General features: G+C 38.7%; 1 protein-coding gene across 10 annotated transcripts in view; it reads left to right on the top strand.

The window, feature by feature from the left end:
- snap91a (synaptosome associated protein 91a) overlaps positions 1-8,436 on the top strand; it is a 52,507-nt gene that overhangs the window by 9,305 nt on the left and 34,766 nt on the right. The window lies entirely within an intron of this gene.

Raw genomic sequence — 8,436 nt, 5'->3', positions numbered from 1 at the left:
AAATAATGGTAGATAGACTCATTAGAGCTTTTGAAAGATAGTCACTGACTCAATGATACAAAGAAAAACTGTGTGGCGATACTAACCCAGGAGTGACCTCTTGTAGTCGTGAACACAGCAGAGAGATTGCTGAAAGTCTTAGGAGTAGTTAGGTAGGAGTGGAGCTGATCTGAACAATGTTTACCTATAAAACGGTTTAAAGCTGCAATTATAGCTGATATTATTTTTTTATTATTATTAATCAACGCTCTTTTTTCAGCATTTAATAAAGGCAAAAATGCTCTATCTCAAATTGATTTCCAATAATTGTCAAGTTTTAAAGCAGGGGTGTCAAACTCAATCGCACAGGGGGACAAAATCAAAACACATAAAAGGATAAACATGTATTGAACACACTAAAACTACTTTTGTTATTTAAAACTTTAAAAAATTAACTTTTTTTTAACATAAATATGAATAAAAAGAGACGGCAATAATATTCCAGAATAAGACAACTTAAACCTTAAATTACTTTCGATATTTTACTATCTGTAAGAATATATTTTGTCAAAATTATTCAAGTTTGAAATAAGCTAAACGTCAAAAGAAAAAAAACACTCAAATTACTTTACTTTTACACCATTTTATATGGAAAAATTATACTTGTAAATAACTCAAAAGATTTTGATCTCCATAAAATATATCCCGTTAAAATGATCCAAATATGAACACACTGCCCAACAAAGCAAACAAAGCCTAGAAATAAAATAAAAGTTGTGCTTTAATCCAATCGTTCCGTTTTCGTTGCTCTGTGTTTTGTTTTCTGGTTGTTTTTCCTTTAATTATTTCTTTCTGCAGCATGAATGAGAGGAAGGGAGAGGATAAGGATGACACCTTCGTGATGTAAAACACTGTCTTTAAAAAAGAAAGCCATAGATTGTTAGAACTGATCTCCCAGCCTCCATAATCGTAGTGTTCCTTCAATATGTTACCAGTGCGAGATAATATCATCGCTATTAATGATAATATAAATTGATCTGGAGGGCCGATATAATTACCTGGTGGGCCGGATCCACCTTGACTTTGACACGTGTTCTAAAGCCACAGGTTTAAAATAGTGGACGATAAAACTGACCTATTAAATACTCATCATGATAACAGTCATGGATATTTCATTATTATATAGATAGAGATATTGATTGACCTATAAAGCATGTTTTTGGAGTGTGCAAAGGAGCCATAGAAAATCCACACATGCATGAGGAGAGCATGTAAACTCCACACAGAAAGGACGCAGCTGGGATTCAACCCTCATTGAGAGGCAAGAGAGCTAACCACTACACCCCCATGCAACCCTACTGGATGAACCAACAAAATTAAATGTATCAGGAGAATTTATTAATTTGATTTTCACTGCTAAAATGCAGAGCAGTAAATTGAAGAACAGTGTTTCTGAGTGGGTGAGACGTGTTAGACTGTAATAGCTTGTTTTTCATAGTTTAACCAGTAGAGCTTGCCTTTTTAAGCAAATAAATGAACATAATCTACATTTTGGAAATTCTAATTTTGTGTCTTTTTGGAGTCGGTTAGGTGCAAACAAAAAATATACTTTGTAAAAGTAAAACAAACAAACACACATTTCACCTGCTCCTTACCAATTATAGTTATGGATATTTTCCAGATGCATGAAAAAAAATAACCTCTTCAAATAATGATGGCACTCTACAAAGATCTCGTCAAACACACTAATTAATAGTTTATGAGAAATTGTAAAGAAGGAGCTATCCGATGGCCAGCTCTTGCTGAATGCTGGGAAACCGAGCACGTTTAGAGCTGCAGCAGGAACGCCGTTTCAGGTGACGTCTGATTGTCGGCACGGATACCTGTGTCCAGCAGCTGCAGCTCGTTCTGACGCCACTGCATCTGCACCCCAGCAGACCCCGTCTGCTGTGCCACACATGGACACAATGCATTCTGGGTAGCTTTTTTCCCTTGCTGCATGCTGCTGTAGGGTAAGAAGAGCTAAAAATAATCACTATACTTTAGTGGTCCATTCATGTGTAGCTCAACACTGCGTGAGTCATGCAACATGGTTTCTCTTTCAACTTCCACCTTCAGAAAGAAACACAAATTACTGCATAAGCTGCACATCACGACAACAGCATCAGGTCTCTGCTTTAAAGCTGATGATGTGATGCTGTGGAGGCTTCAGTCAGTCAAGGACCGGTCTGTCGTCTGCATGAACTCTTCCTGTTTTTCTCCGGTCATGATTTCAAAGGACTCCTCCTGAAAATACGAAAGCCTGTTTCCAAGGAAACCACCTTGGCATGTCCCCATGCATGAACATTTGTCCTAAAAGAAGAAAATGAGAGTTGAAAGAGCTGCATGCTGGACTCCTGGTGTGTTTGCATGCAGTTGTTCTCGTGCAGAGAACAGTTTCACTTACAGTTATTGATGTGGTAAAGGCTGGCAGTTGAAATTGGAGTCGTGCTTAGTTTTTCCTGAGTGCAGCACAGGCGGGGCTCTGATATGCCATTCAGTTGCTGTTATCTGACACTGTAAGCCTGTGTGAGTCCAGACTAAAGGAAGTTCTCAACCATCTTAAGGCTGCTGCTGCACAGTCCTATCCTGGGCTGCTTTTGCAACAGGTTTAGTTCTTTTGCAACACAAAAATGTTCATGGAATATGGTCTGAATTAATATCTGCATCCTTTTCCCACTATGTCTATGTGTACTGATGAAAAAGATGTGTGGAAGTGCACGGAAGCTGAAAGCAGGTAATGGTTCACTTCATAGAACAGATGAAAAAAATCGCTGGGCTTGAAATTCAGGACAGATGTATCCAGATGTGTTACAAACAGGAGGTCACATCACAAAAGCTGTTAACTTCACCTATTTGCTAGAACAAGCATTTTTTTAAATCATAAAGATTTCTAAAAGCATAGAGTGAGGTTGCAAAAGGTCATAAATTTATGTCCTTGTGTAGCTGCTGGCATAATTTTAACCAGATCCATGACATTGGCAAGTACACTAAAGAAAATGGCCCAAATATCACTAAAGTTCCACTCCAACTATGTATTTATTCATTATAAAATCATTACCTTTGGTCTTTTAATTATGATTATGCAGTTTTTAGCCTAAATCTAAACCCTGCGTTGTCTTTAAGACATAGTTTCAGCACATCAGCAGGAGCTCAACAGAGCTTAACCTCTGTGTTGTAACTGTTGATGCAGCAGTTAGCCTATGTTAAATACATTATTCCTTTGTTGACACTCTCTCCTGTTAGCTTATAGCTCCTCACAAGCCCAAGCTAACATTAGCATGGCAAAAAATAAGTAAATAAATAAATAAAAATTGAGCAGTATAGGGAGCCATCCTGCCATCTTGAGTCAGATGGAAGCTCAGACAAGGAAAACGAAGATGTTCATGGATCTATTTGTCAGCAAGTGGATGCATCAGAATTAGAGCGAAGCAAGAAGACTTTGGCCCGCCCATCTCAGTTGCTGCTCGGGTTTTCGCCGGAAACCAAAACTTTTCAAACTGCGTATTTTCATCTGCTGCTGATCCATCATGATTTAATTAAAGGAATACTCAGAAACACAGTTTTAATATTAAATTATCTTATAAATGTCCTCCATCGTGAGATAAATGCTAAAGAACATGTTACAAACACGGGTCTTGATTTTCATTGGAGTGCATCTTTAACTGTGACATATAGATCTATGTTGTCAATTGTGTAAATTTGATGAAGTGGCTCACACTCTTGCCTCACAGCGAGAAGGCCCTGATTTTAGGACCTTTTTGTGTGGAGTTTGTATGTTCTCCTCGTGTATGTGTGGGTTTTCATCTGGCTCTTCCGTCCCACAGTCTAAAAATATGCATTAAAGGTTAGTTGGTATCTCTGTACGATGAAGCCCCCTTTGAAACAAACCTGGTTCACCATATCCAATTAAAAAGTAACTCAGATTTCTAATCAGCCAATCACACGGCTGCAACTCATTGCATTTAGGCTTGTAGTCATAGTTCAAACCGAGCATCAGAATGGGAAAGAAAGGTGATTGAAGTGACTTTGAACGTGTCATGGTGTTGGTGCCAGACGGGCTGGTCTGAGTCAGAAACTGGGTCAGGGTTGGGTTGTTTTGATGTTTAGTTTGTTCTGTGTTGTGCATTGGAACCAAGGCGAACCAAGTACCTTTCTTTAAGAGTGCAGGTGATCACGTAGTTGTCTATTGCTTGAAAGGGATAGGGGAGAAGTTTTGTTGGGGTGGGGGCGGGGGATTTGAAAGCTAGAAGGGGAGACAAATGAGGCTAATTGGAATGTTCTGTTGTGTCGTTGGGATGTAGGAATCCCTTCTTTATCTTTGTAGATGCAATGAGATACGAATATCTCTTGAGGTGTATGTGCTGGGGTCCAAGTTGTTCTCGAGAATGGCGTGTTGTGCTGCTGGGTTTTAGAAAATCCCTGGAAGTGTCTAGTGTGTGGATTCGTCTTTGGATGAGGGATGAGAGGTTAGTTAGAGGGGAAGAGGGGTGATAAGATCAGGAGGGGGAATTTAGGTTTAGGTGTGGGGTGGTAACTGTTAGGTTTAGTATACAATGTTATAATAATGGCTGGGTTCTTAGCTAAAAGGGCAAAATTTATGGGGAGGGGTAAGTTAGGTTAAGGTGTGGGGAGGTAATGGTTAAGCTTAGTGAACAGGGTGGGTGAGAGGTTCTCTAAAACGAGACTTCTAGCTTCAAAACGAGATTTGCAGTTCTTTAACAAGACTTGCGGTTTCCAAACCAGATTTGTCATTTAAAAATGAGATTTGCAGCTTCAAAATGAGACTTGTAACTTCAAAACAAGATTTGCTTAATTTTTACGAGACTTGCAGATTCAAACCCATATTTGCAGTTTAAAAACAAGGTTTGTAACTTCAAAACGAGATTTGCAGTTTAAAAATGAGACGGTTGTAGGGTTTCCACCCACAGCCATCTCTAGGATTTACAGAAAATGGTCAGAAAAAGATAAAATATCCAGTGAGCAGAAGTTCTGTGAGCAGAAATGTCTTGTTGATGCCAGAGGTCAGAGGAGAATGAACAGACTGGTTCCAGTTGATAGAAAAACAACAGCAACTCAAATAACCACTGATTACAACCGAGGTCTGCAGAAGAACATCTCTGAACACACAACACGTCCAACCTTGATGCAGATGGGCTACATCAGCAGAAGAACACACCGGGTATCATTCCTATCAGATAAGAACAGGAAACTGAGGCTACAATTCAAGCAGACTCACCAAATGTGGACAGTTGAAGAAATAAAAAATGTGGTCCGGTCTGATAAGTCTCTATTTCTGCTGCAACATTCAGATAGTATTGGTCAGAACTTGGCTTCAACAACATGAAAGCATGGATCCATCCTGCCGTCTTTCAACGGTTCAGGCTGGTAGAGGTGGTGTAATGATGTGGGGGATATTTTCTTGGCGTACCTTGATCCCCTTAGTACCATCACCACAGTCTACCTGAGTATTGTTGCTGACCATGTCCATACCTTCATGATCTCAGTCTACCATCTTCTGATACTACTTCCAGCATATCATAAAGCTGGAGTCATCTCTGGTTTCTAGAACATAACAATGAGTTCACTGGACTCTAATGACCTCCACAGTCACTAGATCTCAATAGAACCTTCGAGATGTAGTAGAATGGGAGATTGGCATCATAGATGTTCAGCCGACAAATCTGCAGCAACTGTGTGATGGTGTCATGTCAATATGAACCAAACTCTCTGAGGAATGTTTCCAGTACCTTGTTGAATCTATGCCATCAAGAATTAAGGCAGTTCTGAAGGGAAAAGGTGGTTCAACCTGGTACTAGCGAGATGCACCTAATAAAGTATCCGGTGTATTAGTTCAGTTTATGATTAGTAGTGATCGTTGGGGGTTTTAGTGTCTCCCTAACCCTTAAGATTTGTCTTGCTTATGGGATTGGTGACTGATAGAAATGTATTTTAGTGGTAAATAGAAATTCTCAGATTCCCCACAAAAGTTTTTTTTTTTTTTATGTAACGGTCTGTGAGGGAACCTCAAATGAAATATTAGGCTTCAACAGGAGTGGAGTGACAGTGCAAACCAGCCAAAAAGAAATACATAATTGTGGACATGCAGCAACCAGGAAGTGTTAACAATAAGGAAACCATAAGAAAACAAAAGTAATTTCCAGAAACCAAAATGAAATATTAAAAAGGAAACAAAATAAGAAACTGGAATTGGTAGGTATTATGGGACATCACTGGATGATGATGTTTGACTTTTGAAGAAGAGGAAAAGCATAAGGATGTTTAGCCTGAACTGTGGTAAAGAGTTGATTACTTGATCACTGAACCTTTGCAATGACTGTGGTCAGATATTTAAAGAAATATATTCTTGTCTGAAGATATCGCCATGCCAAATAACTTCTGGTCCAAAAGATGAGCAAACGTCATCATCCAATCAGTGATGTCCTATAATACCAACCTATCCTGGTCTCTTGTTTTGTTTCTTTTTTAACATTTCATTTTGGTTTCTGAAATTCTTGATGCTTTCTTAAGCTTTTCTTTTTTAATTTGTTTGTATTTTTTCATTGTTTTTTTTTTTAATTACTCATTGGTTTCTGGGATGTTGTTTTGATTTCTAAGACGTATTTTAGTTATTTTTAAATATTTATTTTGCTTTTTAAATTTTCATTGTTATCTTTAAGATTTTTTAATTGATGCGATTGGCACTTCAGGGCCACCGTACTAATATCTCCAGAGGAAAAAGAGAAAACAGGTCTGGACGAAAAATGTTCCAGGCTTGGACCGGAACAGACTAACCAGTCAGGTACCAATAAAGAAGCAATCCCACCTTATACGAGACTTGATAGCAGACTGAAGCTGAGAAGCTCTGACTCTGCAGGTCTGCATGCTCCTGATAAAGAGAGTGCCACTGTGCAAACATACAGATTTCCTCAGTGGAGCTGACAAGCAGGGAGGAGCAAAACAGGGACATGACACCTTAGCATACCCTTTGGGAAATCCAGTCTCTAGACGATTATTCATTTATTTGTGTCTACGTGAGCATGTGTTTGTGGATGTTCAAAGAAGGCAGGAAGTCTATGTATTCTCCTAAATATCATCTCAAGCATTTTCTTCTTTATCTGATTACCATCAAATACATGACTATATATGACTAACACAGTTTTAATTAATCATTTGTTCTTTTTTCCCAATAAAACCCTGTTATTCAACAGTCTGCTAGCATCGTATCATTCTATTATAAATTCTGTAGAGATTCAGGTTTGCATCCAAACATGCAAATTCAGAGAAATAGTGGGTAAAGGATAATGCTCACACTCCTGCATGTAAATATTTTAGCGGTGGTGGGGGTAGACGGTGAGTCAGAATTTACTGCAGCATCCCAATCACAGCAGAGACGGTTTCTCTCTGTTGGATTTGGATTCCGTTCATCCTGGATCATTGTAATCTCAGTTTCACAGGTTCACTGAGACGTGAGTTCAGGACAGACTGATTGTTTGACGAGCTGCTGAACATGATGCTCCAGCTTTAATATTCCTTTTAGCTGTGTAGCTATGAGACAGAATGGCTTTGTGTTGTGTTACGCAGCATTATAGAAGCCGTGACCCGTTAGAGGAAGTGCAGCGAGAGACCAGCAGAGAGTGAGACGGACGGACAGACAGACAGAATGAGACGGGGCGATGAAACGCGTAGGATGATGAAGGCTGCTGACTCATCAGCACTGGACGTATTATCCTTCACACTCGTGTGTGTGTGTGTGTGTCTGCTGTTTTACTATTGAAGTGGAAATGCACAACCATCATAACTGCAGGATGAAAGAGGACACGAGACGCAGAAGGATTTTCAAAGGCAGTCTGACCTTGACATTAACATCATGGTGCTATCAGATATTTTTCACAGTTAACAGGTTTTTACAGTAACAAAGTAACAAACCACAAACCACTAGAGGCCAGGGGCGGAGCTATAGGGGGACAAAGGGGGGCACTTACATCCAAATTTTTTAGTCAATATTAGCATCATTATTGACAAAAACCATGAAAAGAAATATATTTTAGAATTTCAAAAATAACAAAAGCAATATTTTTAAATTAAATGCCAAGCTCTTATTATTAGAATTATTTGCTACGCCACTTTATTGCATATGCTGGGCCATCTGTAAAGTTCTTCCACTCTGCTGGTCTCATTTGCTATCCTTAGGGTTGGGCGATATTGAAGTTTTTATATCACGATATAGATATAAACATGATATAAATCACAATATAAATCAAATAACTGTATTTGTCGAATTTCAATTCTCTGTGGCTCATAATAAAAAAATCCTCAATAGGTTATTTAGATTTAAATACTTACGTCCTATCACACTTTAAACACAACAGGTTCACTGAAAGAGAATGATGCAACTGTTGTTGTTTTTTTTTTTTT

The sequence above is a fragment of the Oryzias melastigma genome, linkage group LG16 (genome assembly GCF_002922805.2).
Source record: "Oryzias melastigma strain HK-1 linkage group LG16, ASM292280v2, whole genome shotgun sequence".
Lineage (NCBI taxonomy): Eukaryota > Metazoa > Chordata > Actinopteri > Beloniformes > Adrianichthyidae > Oryzias > Oryzias melastigma.
Note: the sequence above shows the minus strand (reverse complement) of the source record. Positions and strands in the feature narration are given on the sequence as shown.